General features: G+C 38.6%; 1 long non-coding RNA gene across 1 annotated transcript; it reads left to right on the top strand.

The window, feature by feature from the left end:
- On the top strand, positions 7,894-20,973 carry LOC110272196. Its single transcript, XR_002363150.1, has 4 exons — positions 7,894-8,023; positions 12,971-12,978; positions 19,069-19,072; positions 20,962-20,973. It is a non-coding gene; the product is annotated as an uncharacterized LOC110272196 (long non-coding RNA).

The following is a 22,209-nucleotide window of genomic DNA, read 5'->3' as shown; positions in this document are numbered from 1 at the left end:
AAAATCAAGAGAAAAGATAGAAGAAGAATAATGAAAACTAGTATTGATCCATCAAATTACAACAGAGCTCCCTAACCCAATGACAGGGGTTTAGTTGTTCATAGCTCTGAAAAATGAAAACAAAGATGGAAAATACATGATGAAAACTTAGAAGTGCAGAGAAAGTAAATACAGAGAGTAGTTCTATGCTAAGAGTCTCCCTATAATTTCCAACTCTCCAAAATATTTCAAAGCTACTCCTATATATACTACTCTTCTGTTCTTCTAGTTGATTCTTTAAGTCTTGGGCCTTTGGATCTTGAGTTTGAAGCAGTTCTCTTCTTCATTGGGCTTAGCTTTTACTTGCAGAGAGAAAGTATGAAGTGGGCAGGGGCTTTAGCTTAGGAAGTTAGTGGTGTTAACGTTCAGTGAAAATATGGGTTCGAGAACGTTAGTGACAATCACCTTTTTCACTAACGTTCCTCACCAAAGTTAAAAGCCACGTTAACCTCAACGTTAGTGGCACAAACGTTTCCATTAACGTTTCCACTATGTCCTTCGCACACGTTATTGGGACTCAACTTTCCCAATAACGTTGAGAAGCCTCCCCCTACCCTACGTTAGAGTCCACGTTAACTAGGTTAACGTGGGAGTCAACGTGACTCATTGGGGGCTTGTGTTCTTCCAACGTTAGCGACAATGTTGGGTGTCACTAACGTTGGCCAAAGCACATTAAGCCACGTTAACTCCCACGTTAACTTAGTTAACATGGAAGCTAACGTGGATAAGGGAAAGATGAGCCAACGTTAGTGACGCCCAACATTGTCACTAACGTTGGCTCCCCCCCTTTCTTCTTAACGTTAGAGGCCACGTTAACTAAGTTAACGTGGACTCTAACATGGCCACTCGTGATCTTGGTCCAACGTTAGTGATAATGTTAAGTGTCACTAACGTTGGCTCCATTTCTTTACTTCCACGTTAGAGTTCACGTTAACTTAGTTAACGTGACTCTTAACGTGGGCAATGATGGCTTCGAGAGCGATATTGGCAATCATTTTTCTCATTAACTTTGCAAGTTACTCTCATTCCACGTTAGTGTTAACGTTAGTGTAACTAACGTAGCCACTAATGTGGTTCCTCTTTGCTTCCTTTGTCCTGAAATCAAGCAATAACGTGCATCAAAGTTCTAGTCCAAGTCATGGGAAATGCAACATCCAATTTTGTCCTTAAATTCATGCAAAATCCTCATGAAATCATGTAAAGTGCACAATGTATGCTTGAATCAAGATGTAAGTGAATATCTGCCCAAAACTAGCTTATTTCCTAAGAAAATGCATGAAACTACCCTAAAAACAGTAAAGAAATGGTCAGTGAAACTGGCCAAAATGCCCTGGCATCAGTGGTAAGCTTGAATCTGAATGGAGTTATGAAGCACCCTCCAGAAGTTCATTCTATCCTCCAGTGTGACATCATAGATGAAACCGTAGCTGAAATTCACCAGGAGGAGTTAGAAGAGAAGTACATAGGACAAGGTCTGAGTGTGGGGACACTTTCTGAGGACAACGAAAATACTTTACCATTGTCACCAACTCTAGACAATCCAGAGCCTAGCCATGAGCTGAAGTTATAATTAAAACCCCTCTCTCCACACCTCAAATATGCTTACCTTAAGGACAAGCAGAAGTTTCCAGTTATCATTGCACGGGAACTCACTTCTCAACAAGAAGAGCAGTTACTTAGTGTGCTGAGGAGGCACAAGAAGGCAATTGGGTGGAGTTTGGCAGACATAGTAGGCATCAACCCTCAAGTTTGTGAGCACAGAATATTTTTAGAAGAGGGAGCTAGGCCTGTTCGTCAACCCCACAGAAGACTGAATCCCACTATCTTAAAGGTTGTCAAAAAGAAAGTGACCAGACTACTAGAGGCAAAAATCATCTACCCCATCTCAGACAGTGAATGGGTAAGCCCAGTACAAGTGGTGCCAAAGAAGTCTGGAGTCACTACAGTGAAGAATGAGCATGGAGAGCTCATAGCAACCAGAGTACAGAATGCCTGGAGGGTCTGCATTGATTACAGGCGCCTAAACCAGGCCACTCGTAAGGATCACTATCCTCTTCCATTCATTGATCAAATGCTGGATTGCCTGTTAGGTAAATCACATCATTGCTTTTTAGATGGTTACACAGGTTATTTCCAAATTCATATAGATCCTGAAGATCAGGAAAAGACTACTTTTACATGTCCTTTTGGGACTTATGCTTATAAGAGAATGCCCTTTGGCTTGTGCAATGCACCAGTTACTTTTCAAAGGTGCATGATGAGTCTTTTCTCTGATCTTATTGAGGACTGTATGGAGGTTTTTATGGATGATTTTAGCATTTAAGGTGATTCTTTTAGCCTTTGCTTAGATAGTTTATCTAGAGTATTAGATAGATGTGTCAGTACAAACCTTGTATTAAATTTCAAAAAATGTCACTTTATGGTTAAACAAGGGATTGTATTAGGACATGGTGTATCTAATACTGGCATTTCTAGTTTGCCTTACCCCTCCTCTGTGAGGGACGTATGTTCGTTCCTTGGCCATGCAGGTTTTTACTAGAGGTTCATTAAGGACTTTAGTAAGGTAGCACTTCCCTTATCCAGATTACTGCAGAAAGATATTGAGTTCGAGTTCAGTGAGGATTGCAAACAAGCGTTTGATAAACTGAAAACTGCCCTGACTCAAGCTCCAATTGTGAGAGGACCTGACTGAACCCAGCCATTCGAAATCATGTGCGACGCCTCCAACCATGCAGTAGGAGCAGCGCTGGCTCAGCGTGAAGGTAAGGACCCCTTTGTAATTGCTCATGCGTCTAAAACTTTAGACACTGCTCAGTCTAATTACACTACTACTGAGAAAGATCTTCTTGCTATTGTTTTTGCTCTGGATAAATTCCGAGCCTATTTACTTGGTACTAAAGTAGTAGTGTATTCAGACCACGCAGCTCTAAAGTATTTATTAGCTAAAAAGGAATCCAAACCAAGGCTTATATGTTGGATACTGCTACTACAAGAATTTGATTTAGAAATAAAGGATAGGAGTGGAAACCAGAATTTAGTGGTAGACCACTTGAGTCGCCTTTAGCACATTAAGGATGACTCCACTCCTATAGCTGATAATTTCCCTTTTGATAACCTGCAAGCAGTATCTGAGGTAGTCCCTTGGTATGCACCTGTAGCTAATTATCTAGTTAGCTGCACTTTTCCTCCAAACTTTACTAAGCATCAAAGAGACAAGCTGAAAAGCGAGTCTAAATATTATATATGGGATGACCCATATTTATGGAGATGTGGCGCTGACCAGGTAATTATAAGGTGTGTACCTCAATCAGAATTTTAGTCCATCTTAGAGGCCTGTCACTCATCTGAGAGTGGAGGACATTTTGGCCCTCAAAGGACAGCTAGAAAAATCTTAGACTGTGGATTCTGGTGGCCTACTCTTTTTAGAGACGCTGCTGAATTTTGTAAATCCTGTTTCCCATGCCAAAAATTTGGTAATATATCCAGGAAGGATGAGATGCCTCAACAAATTATGCTTTTCTGTGAAATTTTTGATGTTTGGGGCATTGACTTCATGGGTCCATTTCCAAATTCTAATGGTTATTTTTATATATTGTTAGCTGTAGATTATGTTTCCAAATGGGTGGAAGCAATTCCTACCCGCACTGATGATGCTAACACTGTTGTTTCCTTTGTGAGAAACCACATTATTTCTCACTTTGGATCACCACGAGCAATCGTGAGCGATCAAGGCACCCATTTTTGTAACAGGAGACTAACAGGATTACTGAAAAAGCATGGGATAATTCATAAAATAGCAACAGCCTACCATCCTAAGAGTAATGGGCAAGCCGAGGTGTCTAACAGAGAGATAAAGCGCATATTACAGAAGATAGTCAAACCTCATAGAAGAGACTGGAGCACCAGGCTACAAGATGCACTTTGGGCATACAAAACAGCATACAAGACACCCTTTGGGATGAGTCCCTTTCGCTTAGTTTATGGAAAAGCCTGTCATCTCCCAATTGAAGTAGAGCACAAAGCCTTTTGGGCAGTAAAAGAGTGCAACATAGGATTTGAGAAAGCCAGAGCTGAAAGGAAGTTGCAATTGCAAGAATTGGAAAGCCTTCGCCTAGAAGCTTATGAGAACTCAAGGCTGTACAAGGAAAAGATGAAGGTTGTACATGATCAACACATCAGAAAACTATCAATGACTGATATCATTAATCCTTTCTGTACCGTGTACAAGTTTCACCAATGCATAGTAGTGTTTCACAAATCCAAAATTAGAATTCAAAGATAAAAAAAATATAAGCTATAAACCATAAGATAAAGAGCTATAATTTAAAAAATTATCACCCTAGCAGCTAGACAGAAATCCCCTGCCTCCCACCACAATGCCAAAATCAGAACTGTTGCCACAAAGTTTCCCTATTCTCTTCACATTTGAAAAGTTAAACTCTCCTACACAAGCCAATCTTCAATTATTACTCCTCCAACTACTACTACTACATGCAGCAGCAACATATAGAACATGATTAGGACTAGCACCTAAAAAATAAAATTTTAATATATTATTATCATGTTATACATACTATATCTGCTGTTGTAACATTTTTATTTAAATTAAAACTAATAACTTTAATTTGAAAATACTAATACTATAAGTCTATAACCATAGCTAGTATTATTTGCTTTTTATCGGCAGATGAATAAAAAAATAGGGAAAAATTCATATATACCATGTCATCCCATGTTTCTAGTTCATGGTGAAAAGAAAAGAGCCAAAAATAGCAATATAACTTTCAGCCATAGCAAACAGAAGTGCACAAAATCAGAAATACAACAACCAGAATTGCACAAACAATTTTCAGCCACAAAGAAACGAAAGTGATACACATATCATTGCAAGAAGTCAGAGGAGGAGATATGTGCTCAGTTTTACAGGGGAACAAAGTGAAACAGAACCAATAAACCAACCAAACTAGCAATTAGCAGTTGAATAATTTTCTTTTTCCAACCAAGCATAAATCATCACCTTAGTCGCAGCTTCCAGGCTTACAAGGTCTAAGTGGAAGTCAAGCAGTCCAGGCGACCTATCAGCTAGAACCTAGAGCCAAAATAGCAAAATGGAAAGAAGGTAAGTGATCAAATGATATATTCCTTTAGTGCAATTGTTATTATACCTTGCAAAGATAGTGCTTCAGTGTCATCTTATTGTTAGAAGCACGAGTGTCAGTAAGCTTTAAAAGACTATCCTACTTGAATCCAATTGCGGATCTTGTGGATCTGGTAAGCAACTAATGAAGTAAACATCTATATATGTCAGAACACAAGTTAGATATATCAGCTCACAAAGAAGGAATGTATAATTTGTACTCATTTTTATTTTATATATCGAAACAAAACACATCTTTTCACCATTGGATAGAATGTGTGATCTGCATATGATAAGTCTACACCCTCAACCAATGGTAGAAAGGTATGTGTGCATTGGAAGAGTTCCATGGTCCAACTGCAGAACCAGATTGTAATGTTCTTCCAACAAGAGCATTCAATCCAAAGATAACCTTAGCCCTGAAATATACCTATCATTAATGTTAAACTTTCTTTTTTTCCCCCTTAAAATAAGTTTCCTCTCTTCTCTACTTCATTTCTCCACCATTCCTCCCAACTCCCTATCAGATTTTAAACTAAGTAAAGGGTCTAAGAAATCAAATGCTGGTAGACGGATCCTAGTTATGGAGCCTACAAATAGTATCCTATATAATTCTGAGTACTTAGATTTACACTAAATTAGCTATCATAAATAATGATATGGCTATAACAAATTACAGATTAAGCTTGAACTTACTCACCCAAAAAAGTTGAGAACCTCGGCTATTTGATCTGCTAGGTCGTCAACAGAAAGAATTGGATAATCTGGAACAATCTCAGGAGCTCCCAACTGCAACAATTCTTGAACAAAGTACAAGATGATAAGAAAGCAAGAACTTAAAATATTATCAATGAAGGAATTTATAACAGTGATGAGATATATACATCAAGTAACACTGAAAACAATCAAACACAGCTTAACATGATGAGCACAAAACAATCAAACACAGCTTAACATGATGGAAGCAGGAAATGAATGCTTAATTTACAAAAAGTTGAAGAAACTGGGATCAAAGAACTTCAAAATCAAGAGGAGTAACATATTAAACATTTTTTCTCAACCTTCTGCCTGCCATTCATGGCACTTTCCTGAAACAAAGATCATGAAAATAATTGGGAAACATCAAAACCAAAAACAAATTAAAAATAGAACATGATGCTTCTTAATTAAAAAACAAATAATCGCAGAACCTCCCCTAATCAGACAAATTCAAACAACAACAACAAGGATCAGTAACAAATTCAACTCAACTCAATTATCCAGCAACAAATTCTACTTCCAGCAACAACCACATTTATGAGATGTTCAGCATCAAATTCAACTTACAGCTGACAACAAATTCTACTTCTAGAATTCTAGCAACAAATTCAGCTATGATAACTATGATAACTTTCAGGCAGCAACAAAAACTTAAACTATGATAACTTTCAGGAAGCAACAAAAAAACTTCAACTCTCCAAATATGATTTACAGCAGATTAACATTAGCTAAATCATAATGTCAGCAACAAACTCAACTTTGAGCAATAAATTCAAAGATGTACTAATATTTTACAGCAATAAAATTGAAAGAGGAATAACAGGGCTGAAGATGAAACTCACATAGGCAGAGAGACGAAGCAAGCGTTGATGGAAGACCCGAGCCGAAGCTGAAACCCTAAACCCAGACTCAGGGCCGAGGAAGTGTTGATGGCCGAAGCAGGAAGGCGAGCTTACGAACTATGATAGAGCGCGACAGAGCTTGAGCGGCGATGAGCTTGAAGCGGCGACGCGAGCTCGAGGCGGCGACGTGCTTGAGGCGGCGACGTGAGCTTGAGGCGGCGACGAGCTTGAGGCGGCGACAGAGCTTGAGGCCGTGACGAGTTTGAGGGGGCGACAGAGCTTGAGGCAGCGACGAGCTTGAGGGGGCGACCAAAGCTTGAGCGGCGACGAGCTTGACGGGGCGACCAAAGCTTGAGGAGCCGGCGACAGGCTTGAGGGATAGAGTGGCGAGAGAAGAGAGAGGTGAGATGGGTTCTGATTCTAGGTTAGGGCACCACGCGAAGAGGGTAAGTGAGGGAGAAAAGTAAACAAAAAATTACTAAGTGTTTGTGAGTTGCGTTAAATTTTTTTGCACTAGATACATTAGGCATCACTTTTAAAATGCACCTAAAACTTAACAAATAGGCTACCCTTTAAAAGCGTCTCCTTTGATACGAAAAGTGAACCTATAGATATCAACCTATGGCTACGCTTTATAAGTGATTTCTATAATACCTAAGGCTACACTTTTTAAATGATGCCACAATTGTGTTCATAAACAAGGGGAATCAAAATTAGAAAAGCAAACAAACCAGAGTAAAAGATATGTTTTTGTAACAGCAGACGCCAAATGAGAAACCTTAGCTGACAAAACAAGAAGGGGAGAGGCTGACAAAACCTTCATATATTGTAAACATAAAACCATTAGAAAAATTGAACGATCCATCATTGAAACTCTAATGTAATTTAAAAAGGGGAGAGGCTGCATAGCACCAACATAATAACTTACAGCAAATAAGGTAAGAATGTAAGCCCCGGCAGCTACTCCCATGCACATTACTGCACTAAAACTGCAGACAAAAAGAATGTTGGGGTGAGATTGCCTTCTCAAAACGAACAACTGCCAATATTCAAAGCCTAATGGAAATTGGTGTAAACTAATTTTCTTTATGTCATTAAATGGAAATCAATTACAGATTAAGCTTGAACTTACTCACCCAAAAAGGTTGAGAACCTCGGCTATTTGATCTGCTAGGTCGTCAACAGAAAGAACTGGATAATCTGGAACAATCTCAGGAGCTCCCAACTGCAACAACTCTTGAACAAAGTACAAGATGATAAGAAAGCAAGAACTTAAAATATTATCAATGAAGAAATTTATAACAGTGAGGAGATATATACATCAAGTAACACTGCAAAACAATCAAACACAGCTTAACATGATGAGCACAAAACAATCAAACACAGCTTAACATGATGGAAGCAGGAAATGAATGCTTAATTTACAAAAAGATGAAGAAACTGGGATCAAAGAACTTCAAAATCAAGAGGAGTAACATATTAAACCTTTTTTCTCAACCTTCTGCCTGCCATTCATGGCACTTTCCTGAAACAAAGATCACAAAAATAATTGGGAAACATCAAAACCAAAAACAAATTAAAAATAGAACATGATGCTTCTTAATTAAAAAACAAATAATCGCAGAACCTCGCCTAATCAGAACAAATTCAACACAACAACAACAAGGATCAGTAACAAATTCAACTCAACTCAATTATCTAGCAACAAATTCTACTTCCAGCAACAACCACATTTATGATATGTTCAGCATCAAATTCAACTTACAGTTGACAACAAATTCTACTTCTAGAATTCTAGCAACAAATTCAGCTATGATAACTATGATAACTTTCAGGCAGCAACAAAAACTTAAACTATGATAACTTTCAGGAAGCAACAAAAAAACTTCAACTCTCCAAATATGATTTACAGCAGATTAACATTAGCTAAATCATAATTTCAGCAACAAACTCAACTTTGAGCAATAAATTCAAGATGTACTAATAATTTACAGCAATAAAATTGAAAGAGGAATAACAGGGCTGAAGATGAAACTCACATAGGCAGAGAGACGAAGCAAGCGTTGATGGAAGACCCGAGCCGAAGCTGAAACCCTAAACCCAGACTCAGGGCCAAGGAAGCGTTGATGGCCGAAGCAGGAAGGCGAGCTTACGAACTATGATAGAGCGCGACAGAGCTTGAGCGGCGATGAGCTTGAAGCGGCGACGCGAGCTCGAGGCGGCGATGAGCTTGAAGCGGCGACGCGAGCTCGAGGCGGCGACGTGCTTGAGCAACACGGAGAAAAGCGTAGCCTATTCATAGAATAGGCTACGCTTTTCAAATGTAGCTTAAAAAAAGTGTGGCTGAATGGGTATTTTTCTTGTAGTGAGTCCTCCTTTACAAATCTAGACTGAGGCTCATGCCAGGCAAGTTGAGATCAAGATGGGAAGGTCCATATAGAGTAGAGAAGGCTGAGCCATACGGAGTTTTTCACTTAAGTCACCCTTCAAGCTCTGAACTCATCAAAGTGAATGGACATCATCTGAAGCTATGTCATGGTGAGAAGGTGATGAAAAATAAGGAGTTAGATATCTTCCTCTTGGAGGATCCACTCACAGTTGAAGATTGAGCTAGTGGAGCGTCTAACTTACGGACGTTAAAGCAAAGTGCTAGGTGGGAGACAACCCACCATGGTATGATCGTTCCTTTCATTATTCTTAGTTTTCTTATTCAATAACTCTTCTCTTTATTAGTACATTTAGTTTGCATCTGCATTTGCATATTTTTAATTTAAAAAAAAAAAGAGAGGGAAAGCCGCGACGCGTCCGCGTCGCATGTGGCTCAGAGAGAAAAATTAATCGAACATAGAGTCACACGGGAGCGTGGCTGGAGGCGTGCCTTTGGCACAAATCATCCCACGTGACCGTGTCGCTGACGCGTCTGCGTCACATGGGAAACATGCCTACCACGCGTCCGCGTCACTCACACGGCCGCGTGACCTGGAAATCGATGTAAGAAAGGGTGCACGACCGAAAGTTGTGCTAGAGTGGTGCTGGACTGGTGCTGAACACACAAACCTTACCACGTGGACGCATGGCTCACGCCTCCACGTCATATCCCTATAGTGGCCACTCACGCGATCGTGTCGATCATGCGATCGCGTCACCCTGGCTTTTGGCAAAAAAAAGTTTTGAACAGAGAGTTGTGCGAGCGCGAGGCTGCCCTCGCGCCAGTAGCACAAAACGAGTCCCGCGTCCGCGTGACTGCCGCGACCGCGTCAATTCATTTAAGCGCAAGTCGCGCGAACGCGTCCCTCACGCGTCCGCGTCGCCTGCGCCGCACAGCTTATCCTAATTTTCCAAATATTTTATCTTTCCCTTCCCCAAATCCTACTTTTTCTTTTCCCCCTCATTATTTTCTTTCCCTCTCTTCCTCCTTCCTTTTTTCTCACTTTCTATTCTCTCTCTCATCACCATTAACAAGGTTTTTCTTTTCTTCTTCCCTCTTTACTTTTCTATTCTTCTTCTTAATTTAAGTTCCCTTCTTCTTTTCTTTTTCTTTTTACTTGTATTATCTATATTTTTCATTTTCTTTCTCTTTCTTTTAATTGGTGTTAGATATTTAGTAGGGTCATTATTATTCACTATGGTTTGCTTGTGGATTATTAAGAACTTGTTTGGCAATTTTATGTTAATTTTTAAAAGGGTTGCTTGCATGTTCCACTTATTATTTTCAATAGCTTACCTACCATGCATGCTATGTGTTTGTGAAAATGCCCGTATGGCATTGTGCACTATTTTTTTATTTCTTTTTACTCTAAATGCCTACTTTTCACAAAAGCCTTTTTTATATTTTATTAATTTAATATAATTGCTATTCCAAACAGGTTGTTAGTTTGAATTTTGGGGTAATTTAACATGGACATTGAATGCTTGATCTATGCTACTCATGCCTTTGCCTACATGCCAATAAACACCTTGCATTTAATTGTCACCATATGCACTTACTATATTCCTCATGATAATTTTCACATGCAGTCATGACCATGTGTTAACTTCATTCATCTTTAATGTGCATTGATTTCCACCCATACCATCCTCTTCCTTGCTCTACCCCTTGACATTTTGACATACTTTCTCTTTTCTCCCTTTCAGGATGGCCACCAAGAAAGGCAAGGAGAAAGCTGCTCCCAAATCATCAGCAATGAGAGGAACAAAATGAGTATTAGTGGCAGAGCCTTCTTCAACTGCAGTTAAACCCTCAACAAAAAGAACTAAGAGGATTATTGATGGGATATTTTCGTGGAAAAACGAATTTCTCCAAAACACCCACACTTAACCGGCAAGTGCACCGGGTCGCATCAAGTAATAATAACTCACGGGAGTGAGGTCGATCCCACAGGGATTGAAGGATTGAGCAATTAGAGTTTAGTGGTTGATTTAGTCAAGCGAATCAAGATTTGGTTGAGAGATTTGTGATTTGCAGAATTTAAATTGCATAGAAAGTAAAGGGAATGGGTAATTGGCATGAAATTAAAGAGAACAGGAATTAAAGTGCTGAATCTTAAAGAACAAGAAATTAAATGGCAGAAACTTAGAACGCAAGAAATGTAAATTGCAAAATCTTAAAGTGCAAGAAATGTAAATGGCTTGAATTGTAAAGGGAATGGGGAGTTGGATTTGCAGAAATTAAACAAGGAAATGTAAAATTGCAACAAGCAGAAAAATAGAAGAAGACTTGGATTGAATCGGATCTAAAACAGAAAAGTAAATGAGCATGAAAAGCAGTAAACAGAGGATGTAAAATTGGAATTTAGATCTCAGGACCCAAGAGACTAGAAAACCAAGTCTAGATATCGATGCCTTCCTAGATCCAACAAGAACAATTGCAAAGGAGATTGTAAATTGCAAAGAAAGTAGATGAAGAAGCAAGTAACTGAAACTGAAATTCAATTAAGCAGAAAATTAAACAAGATCCCAAGGTGAGATTGAAACAGAATTTCTTCAATTCTCCACCCAAAATCCAAGACAAGAAAAGTAAAGAGTGCTGGGCAAGAACAAGGAAGAAGAGAGATCAATTCTCCTCCCAAATTCTCTTGAATTAAACAACAATGCTAAGAAAAATAAAAGTGAGCTCTAAGCAAAACTGAAAAGAAAGCTATTCTGAAAAACTAAAAGGGAAGCTCCCTGAAAAATTTAAATCCTATGCTATTTATACACGTTCTTCAAATGGTCTTCAAGCCTTCAATTGGGCCTTTGATCTTGATGGAATTGGGTTGAGAGAGGCCTTGGTTGATTGCTCTTGGAGTTTGGGGAAGAACCGAATTGAACCGGGTTGGAATTATGAAAGCTTGAGTAAAAGTTGGAGTAAAAGTTAGGGGCTAACTTTTGCTCCAACTTTTCACATCAGCACCCTTCCTTGCTGATACCAACGTTGGGGCAAAAGTTAGGGGTCTAACTTTTGCTCCAACCTTGGCCTCCCCTTGCTTATTCATGGTGCCAACGTTAGCCAAAAAGTTAGGGGCTAACGTTGGCGCAAACTTTTGCTAGTCCAGGGAGTGTTTTTCATGCACCAACGTTAGCCAAAAAGTTAGGGGCTAACGTTGGCGGAAACTTTTGCTCATCCAGGGAGTGTTTTGTGATGCCAAAAGTTAGCCAAAAAGTTTGAGGCTAACTTTTGCTCCAGCTTTTGCCCAAAAGTTAGCCAAAAAGTTTGAGGCTAACTTTTGGTCCAGCTTTTTGCTTCCTGGTTCATTTTCAATTAATCCAAAAGTTTGAGCTAAAGTTTGAGGCAAACTTTTGCTCAAACTTTTTGTCCTCTCTTCCTCCTAACCATTCCTTCTTGCTTCAACCTTTCTCCAAGCTTTCTTCACCTATCATTAATCAACCAAACACATCAAAGCTATGCTCAAAATCATGAGATATTCATTCTTTCATAATATGTGACAATTATAGCATAAAACCTCATGAAATAGCATGAATTTATACATGGTTGATTAAATCAAAGGAAACATGAAAATCTACCCAATTGGCTTGCTTATGGCTCAAGAAAGTGCATAATTCAGTTGAAAACAAAAGAAAAAGGCTAGTGAAACTAGGCTAAGATGACTTTTCATCACAACACCAAACTTAAAGCTTGCTTGTCCCCAAGCAAGGAATAAATTATGCTCAATGGTTCTTTCATTTAAGATGGATTGAAAAACAACTTGTAAAGTCCTGTGAGTGAAGTGATTAAGTAACAGTGGGGTGAACTCTAAATCATATGAATTACAGAAAAGAAACCATGCTAAACAGACAGATAATCAGGGAAACTAAACCACTCTCAATCATAGCAGTGTTTGATATAAGATAATCACTTAACAATACAACCTTTTGGAGTTCACTTGCTTTCCTTCTTCTCATCATCATCATTGCTGGCCTTTAGGTTCATCTTTTGTTTCTTTGGTTGATGATTCTTAATCCTTCCAAAAGCTTGTATGGACCTCTGCAAAGATATTGAAAGTTGCTTGTTCCCCAAGCACTTGGAAACAATGGTTAGTCTGGCTGATTTATTTATGGGCTTTTGAACTTACTTTGGTGTGAGAACACCAAACTTAGTACCTTGCCAATGGGTTTCATGCATTCTAGAACATAGAGTTTTTGGAAGTTTAGGATTGGTTGTGGCTGTGTCAATTATGGTGATTGATGTAAGTCATTTTGGGCGGATGGTGAGGTAGGACACGGCCGGAGGTGTGTATATTGGGGTGGTGTGTAGTGATTTTTGTTGGTATGGTGGTGTTTTTGCAGGTTTGGGAAGTTGGGGTTGTTATAGTTGAAGTCCCTTTGTTCCTGATGCTGAGATTCCCTCATTCTTAGATAAGAATGTGGTTTCCATGGTGGAAATTATGCATTCACTGTGGCAGAATGTAGAGAATCAATTTGTCTAGCTATTAATTCCAATTGCTGCTGAGTTTGCTGGTATAGCTGTTTATTTTGATTCATGATTGCTCTCACTCCTTCAAGATTCATTACTTCCTTTTCTGAAATTGCATTCCGTGGGGTCTCAAATGAGTGTTGGTTATTGGCTCTTTTGTCACTGAACTCTGCAGTTCCTTGGATGGTTGCTGTTGCCTTGAGTAGGCCATCTGAGAAGTAATCTACTGCTCTTCTTGTTTCTGAGGTTAATCCTTCATAGAACGCTTGAAAATCCACCTTGTCACTTGCTTTCTTGTATCTTTCCCATGCTTTGAACAATGGTTCTTCCTTTGTTTGTATGAATGGATGTATTCCTTCTTTCATCTTAATGTTTTGTCGAGATGATGAGAATTTGGCTAGGAACTTAGCAACCAAATCATCCCAACTAGTGATACTTCCTTGGGGAAAGGTTTCAAGCCATTGTGCCGCTTCATCCTTCAGTGAGAAGGGAAATAACAAGAGCTTACAGGTATCATGGTTTACACCATTGAGATTGACAGCACCACAAGTTTTCAGAAAAATGGATAGGTGCTGTTTAGGGTCCTCCAATGGATTTCCACCATAGGAACAATTTTTCTCTATTAGTGTAATGAGTTGTGGCTTCATGTTGTGGTGTTCTTCTTTCTCAGAAACTCCTTCTTCAATGATATCCTTCCCTTTGGCTGCTCTTCTTCCCTATGACATATAAATCAACAATGGAACACACAGTGATACTTTTGCAAATTGAGTGTAGTCAGTTGAGACAAAACTTCAAACAGTTAGTGGGTTAGTCAAAAATTAAAGAAAAAGTGCTTGATCTAAACTGCCACCTCACTTAATCATTGTCAATCTAGTCAATCCCCGGCAACGGCGTCAAAAACTTGATAGGATATTTTCGTGGAAAAACGAATTTCTCCAAAACACCCACACTTAACCGGCAAGTGCACTGGGTCGCATCAAGTAATAATAACTCACGGGAGTGAGGTCGATCCCACAGGGATTGAAGGATTGAGCAATTTTAGTTTAGTGGTTGATTTAGTCAAGCGAAGCAAGATTTGGTTGAGAGATTTTTGATTTGCAGAATTTAAATTGCATAGAAATTAAAGGGAATGGGTAATTGGCATGAAATTAAAGAGAACAGGAATTAAAGTGCTGAATCTTAAAGAACAAGAAATTAAATGGCAGAAACTTAGAACGCAAGAAATGTAAATTGCAGAATCCAAACAGAATTTCTTCAATTCTCCACCCAAAATCCAAGACAAGAAAAGTAAAGAGTGCTGGGCAAGAACAAGGAAGAAGAGAGATCAATTCTCCTCCCAAATTCTCTTGAATTAAACAATAATGCTAAGAAAAATAAAAGTGAGCTCTAAGCAAAACTGAAAAGAAAGCAATTCTGAAAAACTAAAAGGGAAGCTCCCTGAAAAACTTAAATCCTATGCTATTTATACACGTTCTTCAAATGGTCTTCAAGCCTTCAATTGGGCCTTTGCTCTTGATGGAATTGGGTTGAGAGAGGCCTTGGTTGATTGCTCTGGGAGTTTGGGGAAGAACCGAATTGAACCGGGTTGGAATTATGAAAGCTTGAGTAAAAGTTGGAGTAAAAGTTAGGGGCTAACTTTTGCTCCAACTTTTCACATCAGCACCCTTCCTTGCTGATACCAACGTTGGGGCAAAAGTTAGGGGTCTAACTTTTGCTCCAACATTGGCCTCCCCTTGCTTATTCATGGCGCCAACGTTAGCCAAAAAGTTAGGGACTAACGTTGGCGCAAACTTTTGCTCATCCAGGGAGTGTTTTGTGATGCCAAAAGTTAGCCAAAAAGTTTGAGGCTAACTTTTGCTCAAACTTTTTGTCCTCTCTTCCTCCTAACCATTCCTTCTTGCTTCAACCTTTCTCCAAGCTTTCTTCACCTATCATTAATCAACCAAACACATCAAAGTTATGCTCAAAATCATGAGATATTCATTCTTTCATAATATGTGACAATTATAGCATAAAACCTCATGAAATAGCATGAATTCATACATGGTTGATTAAATCAAAGGAAACATGAAAATCTACCCAATTGGCTTGCTTATTGCTCAAGAAAGTGCATAATTCAGTTGAAAACAAAAGAAAAAGGCTAGTGAAACTAGGCTAAGATGACTTGTCATCAATTATAAAGGTTTATGATAAAGAAAAAGCCTTTCCAGCAAAGGACACTGCGCGATTTACCAATCGCTACTGTGAGCAGATGTTCTTCATCCTGGCAGAAAGGAGTTACAACAATGAACACCTTCTTATCCTCCCAAACCATATTGCTGAATTTGTTGAGCCACAAATTGCACGAAGACAATGGGGTTTCCTCCAGAGACAGCCACGGCAGGTTAATATTTCTTGGGTAGTAGAGTTCTACTCCAATTTCCACCTGCCAACCTTGCAGTCTGTTTTTGTCCGTCAGAAGCAAGTCCCCATTACAGAAGAGGCCATTCAATGAGCTCTAGATCTTCCCCCTATTCCAGAAAGACCAGACGCATTTCAAGAAGCCGTACTCAAGCGCCAGATGTACCAATTTGACTGGGACGCTGTTCTCAAAGTTATCGCACTACCTGGCAGCAGATGGATTTACGGATACCATCGTTCCCGTCCTAAGGGAATATCGGCTTCCGCACTTACCTTGGAGGCTCGAGTATGGGCACAGATTATGTCCCATTACATCTTTCCAAGCACTCACGAGTCCTCCTTCACTGCAGACATGGCCGTTCTACTGTGGTGCATCCTTACAGACCAGCCTCTAAACCTACCAAGACACATCCAGAGTGCTATGGGACACGTACAAATTGCGGGCAACTTACCTTTTCTCGCCTTGGTTTCAGATCTCGTCTCAGCCGCCGGAGTCTCTTACATAGCTGGGGACACCAAAGCCATGCTCCCACGGGTTGATCAGTATGTCCCTAACGGGAAATACATCAGACCTCCAGCAGCCACTACCAGCCAGCCTACTGAATCGGCTGAAGAGATTCCTCCTTCAACACCACAAGCACCTACAACCACTCAACTGCTCCATTAGATACTTAAAAGGTTGGATCGGTAGGAACACAAAGCAAAGCTAAGAGAGCGTCTTCCTTTACCAGCACAGGGAGCCATGATGGTCCCGACTGTGGAGATATTGCTACCAGCCGACCCTTGTTCCTGACAGATGACACCGAGGACGGTGCAAAGCCTTAAGTGTGGGGAGGTCGGTCAGTACCTGACTTCCAGAGGTAATTTCTCTTCCCTAACACCAATAAAATAGGATATTTAGTTAATTTTTCTTTTGTAGAATAGGATAAATTGCATAGTAATAGATTAGTTGCATGCATGTTCTACTTGATTGAAAAGACTGTAAGTTTCTTCTAAGACCCTAATTTTTAGAACAAAATTTCACTAATTTTAATTTAAACTTTTGTGTTAAATTTGCTTCAAGTTATATTTGGAACATGGTTTTTGAGCTAAAGAACACACAACCTGTGAGACTTTGAGCCTTTATACATGGTTACATTATTTAACAATAATTATTATGTTCTTGTGTGTTTACTTCTCTATGATTGTAATTTATATGTTGTTTCATCCTATATGTCCAATGTTCAATATATTCATATGATTGCATATGATTGAGCCCATTATTTGTTTAGCTCACTTATCCAAATTGAGCCTACCCTTGCTATTGCCTTTGTTAGCCACTTTGAGCTTTTAAATCCCAGTTGTTCTTTATTTTACCACATTACTAGCCTTAAGCGGAAAAATAATTTTATATCCCAATTGAATCTTTAGTTAGCTTAAGATAGAATTGTGTGTTAATTAAGTATGGGAAAATTGTGGGAACAAAAGATAATAAGGGAATGTGTCATGATGATATAATGGGAATTTGGGTACCTGCTCATGTGAAACTATAAGAATTAAACATCTATGTGCATTGATAAGCTATGTCTATTTTTATTTAAAAAAAATTAAAAAATATTCAATAATTAAATAAGGGGACAAAATTACCCCAATGTTAAGTTAAGAATTCCAAGATCAATGCATGTATGATAAAATTAAAATTAAAGTTGATACATGAGTAAGGAATGTGAAAGAGAAATTTTGGGTAGCTAGGTATGAAATTTAAGTTATATAGAATGTACATATGTGTGGGTTAAAGCTTAGGTTAATTAAATATTCAATTTATAAAGCTTACTTAACCATATGTGTATCCTTACCCTTACCTTGGCCCCATTACAACCTTGAAAAGACCTCATGATGTTTGCATTGGTATATTAAATGTTGTTGATTGGTTAGGTGAAGAACAAAAATTAGAAAGCATGATTAGAGAAGAATAGAGTGATCACCCTATACACAAGAGAGATTAGAGCATACATACATCATCAGTGAGGGTTCAATGCTTAAATTCTATGTTCCCTGCTTTCATGAGCTACTTTCTTGCATTTTTATCTGTTCTTACTGTATAAGAATTGAATTAGTGGAATTTGATTTGTGATTGTCTTGAAGAGCTTATTCACTTTTAACCAAGTGGATAAAAATCATATAGTTGCATTCACATATATAGGTTGCATTGCATTGCATGAGTTTTACATGTTCCTACTCATTTATTTTATCTCCTTCAATTAAGCATGAGGACATGCTAATATCTAAGTGTGGAGAGGTTGATAAACCATTATTTTATTGTTTATATTGTGTTTAATTGTGTGGTTTTATCAAATCTTTACCCACTTATTCATTAAATAAGCATGCATTTATAATTCCTTCCTAAAAATACATTATGGTTAAAAACTTGCTTCCTAGAGACTTTTAATTTTGTATTTTAATTCTTCTTTATTCCATTCAATGCCGTGATTTGTGTTAAGTATTTCAGGCTCTATAGGGCATGAATGACTTGCAGATTGGAAAGGAAGCTTGCAAAAATGGAAGGAACACAAGAAATTAAGGAGATGACCAGCGAGAAGTGAGACGGACACATGGCTCACGCGACCGTGCGATATAGAGGAAATTGCAGTAACGCGGACGCATGGCTAACGCGACCGCGCGGATTGAAAACTACACCAGTGACGCGAAGGCGTGGACGACGCACACGCATGGCAAGGCAAAACGTTGGATGACGCGAACGCCTGGATGACGCGATCACGTGACATGCGCGATCTGCAAAATCTGCAGAATTCGCTGGGGGTGATTTTGGGCCCTGTTTTGACCCAATTTTCGGCCCAGAAAAGCAGATTAGAGCCAGGGAACATGCAGAGACAGAAGACAACATTCATTCCACATAGTTTTAGTTTTAGATCTGATTTTACCTCTCTTCTAGGTTTTCTCTCTACATATTCATAATTCTTATGATTTGATTTTATTGCTTTTTGGATTGGAATATTGAGAAGAGTTATTACCTCCGTCAAGACTTCGCCATTCTAGTTTGTTTCCTTACTTGTTACTTACTATTTCATGTTCTTTATTTACTCAGATTTACTCTTGGATTATTTCTAGAATTTATTTATACAAGAACTATTTTTATTTCTAATTGATCCTTTTGATTATTGTTTATTATGACTTTCAGTATTTCCCTTCCTTATTCTATGAATTTTACATTCATAATGAGCGAGTAGTTCCATAACTTGATTGGGGGATGATTGAAAGGAACCCTCGAGTTGGATTACTCAAGAGAAAAATTGTAATTGGGTTTATTGTTGAATCGCCCTCTAGTTATTGACACTAGTCCTTCCCAAGGGAGAGGATTAGGACTTGTGACTAGAAACAACCTTCCAACTTGCTTGACTTCCCTCTACCTAGTAAAGGGTAACTAAGCAGGACAACTTTCAATTATCAATTAATCTTGAGAGTACTCCAACAAGAATAGGGCTTCCAACTAATCTACTCCCAGTCAAGGCTTTTATTTAAAATTACATAAATTCTCTAATTTAAATTCCTATTTATCAACTCAAACCACTTTTGAAAACATCTGATTAATAAAATAGCACATCTTTCTGCAACTCGTTGGGAGATGACCTGGGATTCATACTCCCAGTATTTTGATTTTTATTTTAATTTGTGACAACCCTTCTATATTGATAAGTTAATTTTCGGTTGGTTAAGAACGTACTTGCAACGTATCTCTTATAACTTTTTGTTTTTCTGAATGAATGCTTGAACAGTGCATATGTCTTTTGAATTTGTTGTTTATGAATGTTAAAATTGTTGGCTCTTAAAAGAATGATGAAAAAGGACAAATGTTAGTTGATAATCCAAAAAATCATAAAATTGATTCTTGAAGCAAGAAAAAGCAGTGAAGAATAAACCTTGCAGAAAAAAATGCGAAAAAAAAGAAGGCGAAAAAAAAAGAAAGAAAAAGAAAAAAAGCGAGCAGAAGAAGCCAATAGCCCTTAAAATTAAAAGGCAAGGGTAATAAAAAGGATCCAAGACTTTGAGCATCAGTGGATAGGAGGGCCCAAAGGAATAAAATCCTGGCCTAAGCGGCTAAACCGAGCTGTCCCTAACCATGTGCTTGTGGCGTGAAGGTGTCAAGTGAAAAGCTTGAGATTGAGCGGTTAAAGTCGTGGTCCAAAGCAAAAAAAGAGTGTGCTTAAGAACCCTGGACACCTCTAATTGGGGACTCTAGCAAAGCTGAGTCACAATCTGAAAAGGTTCACCCAGTTATGTGTCTGTGGCATTTATGTATCCAGTGGTAATATTGGAAAACAAAGTGCTTAGGGCCACGGCCAAGACTCATAAAGTAGCTGTGTTCAAGAATCAACATACTGAACTAGGAGAATCAATAATGCTATTTGAATTCTGAGTTCCTATAGATGCCAATCATTCTGAACTTCAAGGGATAAAGTGAGATGCCAAAACTGTTTAGAGGCAAAAAGCTACTAGTCCCGCTCATCTGGTTGGAGCTAAGTTTCATTGATATTTTGGAATTTATAGTATATTCTCTTCTTTTTATCCTATTTGATTTTCAGTTGCTTGGGGACAAGCAACAATTTAAGTTTGGTGTTGTGATGAGCGGATAATTTATACGCTTTTTGGCATTATTTTTACATAGTTTTTAGTATAATTTAGTTAGTTTTTAGTATATTTTTATTAGTTTTTAAATAAAAAACACATTTCTGGAATTTACTATGAGTTTGTGTGTTTTTTTTGTGATTTCAGGTAATTTCTGGCTAAAATTGAGGGACTTGAGCAAAAATCAGATTCAGAGGCTGAAGAAGGATTGCAGATGTTGTTGGATTCTGACCTCCTTGCACTCAAACTGGATTTTCTGGAGCTAAAAGAGTTCAAATGGCGCGCTCTTAATTGCGTTGGAAGGTAGACATCCAAGGATTTCCATCAATATATAATATTCTATACTTTTTCTCGAGTTTAGATGACGCAAACTGGCATTCAACGCCAGCTTTCTGCCCTATTCTGGAGTTAAACGCCAGAAACAGGATGCAAAGCAGAGTTAAACACCAGAAACAGGTTACAAACTGGCGTTTAACTCTAAGGAAGACCTCTACACGTGAAAGCTTCAACGCTCAGCCCAAGCACACACCAAGTGGGCCCGGAAGTGGATTTCTGCATCATTTACTTATTTCTGTAACCCTAGTAACTAGTTTAGTATAAATAGAACTTTTTACTATTGTATTTAAATCTTTGGATCATCTTGGGAGCTTGGGATCATTTTATATCTCTAGACCTCCATGGGAGGCTGGCCACTCGGCCATGTCTACCCTATTTTCACTTATGTATTTTCAACGGTAGAGTTTTTACACACCATAGATTAAGGTGTGGAGCTCTGCTGTTCCTCAGGAATTAATGTAAAGTACTATTGTTTTTCTATTCAATTCAATCCTATTTCATCTCTAAGATATTCATTCACACACAAGAACATGATGAATGTGATGATTATGTGACGCTCATCATCATTCTCACTTATGAACGCGTGCCTGACAAACACTTCCGTTATACATGTAAACAAGCTTGAATGTGTATCTCTTAGCCTCCTGATCTACAATCAGAGTCTTCGTGGTATAGGCTAGAATTATTGGCGGCCATTCTTGAGATCTGGAAAGTCTAAACCTTGTCTATGGTATTCCGAGTAGGATCTGGGAAGGGATGGCTGTGACCAGCTTCAAACTCGCGAGTGCTGGGCGTAGTGATAAACGCAAAAGGATTACTGAATTCTATTCCAGCATGATCAGAACCGACAGATGATTAGCCGTGAGGTGACAGCGTATTTTGGACCATTTTCACTGAGAGGACGGGATGTAGCCATTGACAACGGTGATGCCCAACATACAGCTTGCCATGGAAAGGAGTATGAAGGATTGGATGACAGCAGTAGGAAAGCGGAGATTCTTCAGTCTCAAGTTTTCACTTGACACCTTCATCATTCTTTCAAGAGCCAACATATTTAACAGTCTTAAACAACAAATTCAAAAGACATATGCACTGTTCAAGCATTCATTCAGAAGACAGAAAGCATTGCCACCACATTTAACCAATTAGAATTTATTTTATTTAAACTCGAAATTTTATTG

This window comes from Arachis ipaensis, chromosome B05 (assembly GCF_000816755.2).
Source record: "Arachis ipaensis cultivar K30076 chromosome B05, Araip1.1, whole genome shotgun sequence".
Classification (NCBI taxonomy): Eukaryota; Viridiplantae; Streptophyta; class Magnoliopsida; order Fabales; family Fabaceae; genus Arachis; species Arachis ipaensis.
Note: the sequence above shows the minus strand (reverse complement) of the source record. Positions and strands in the feature narration are given on the sequence as shown.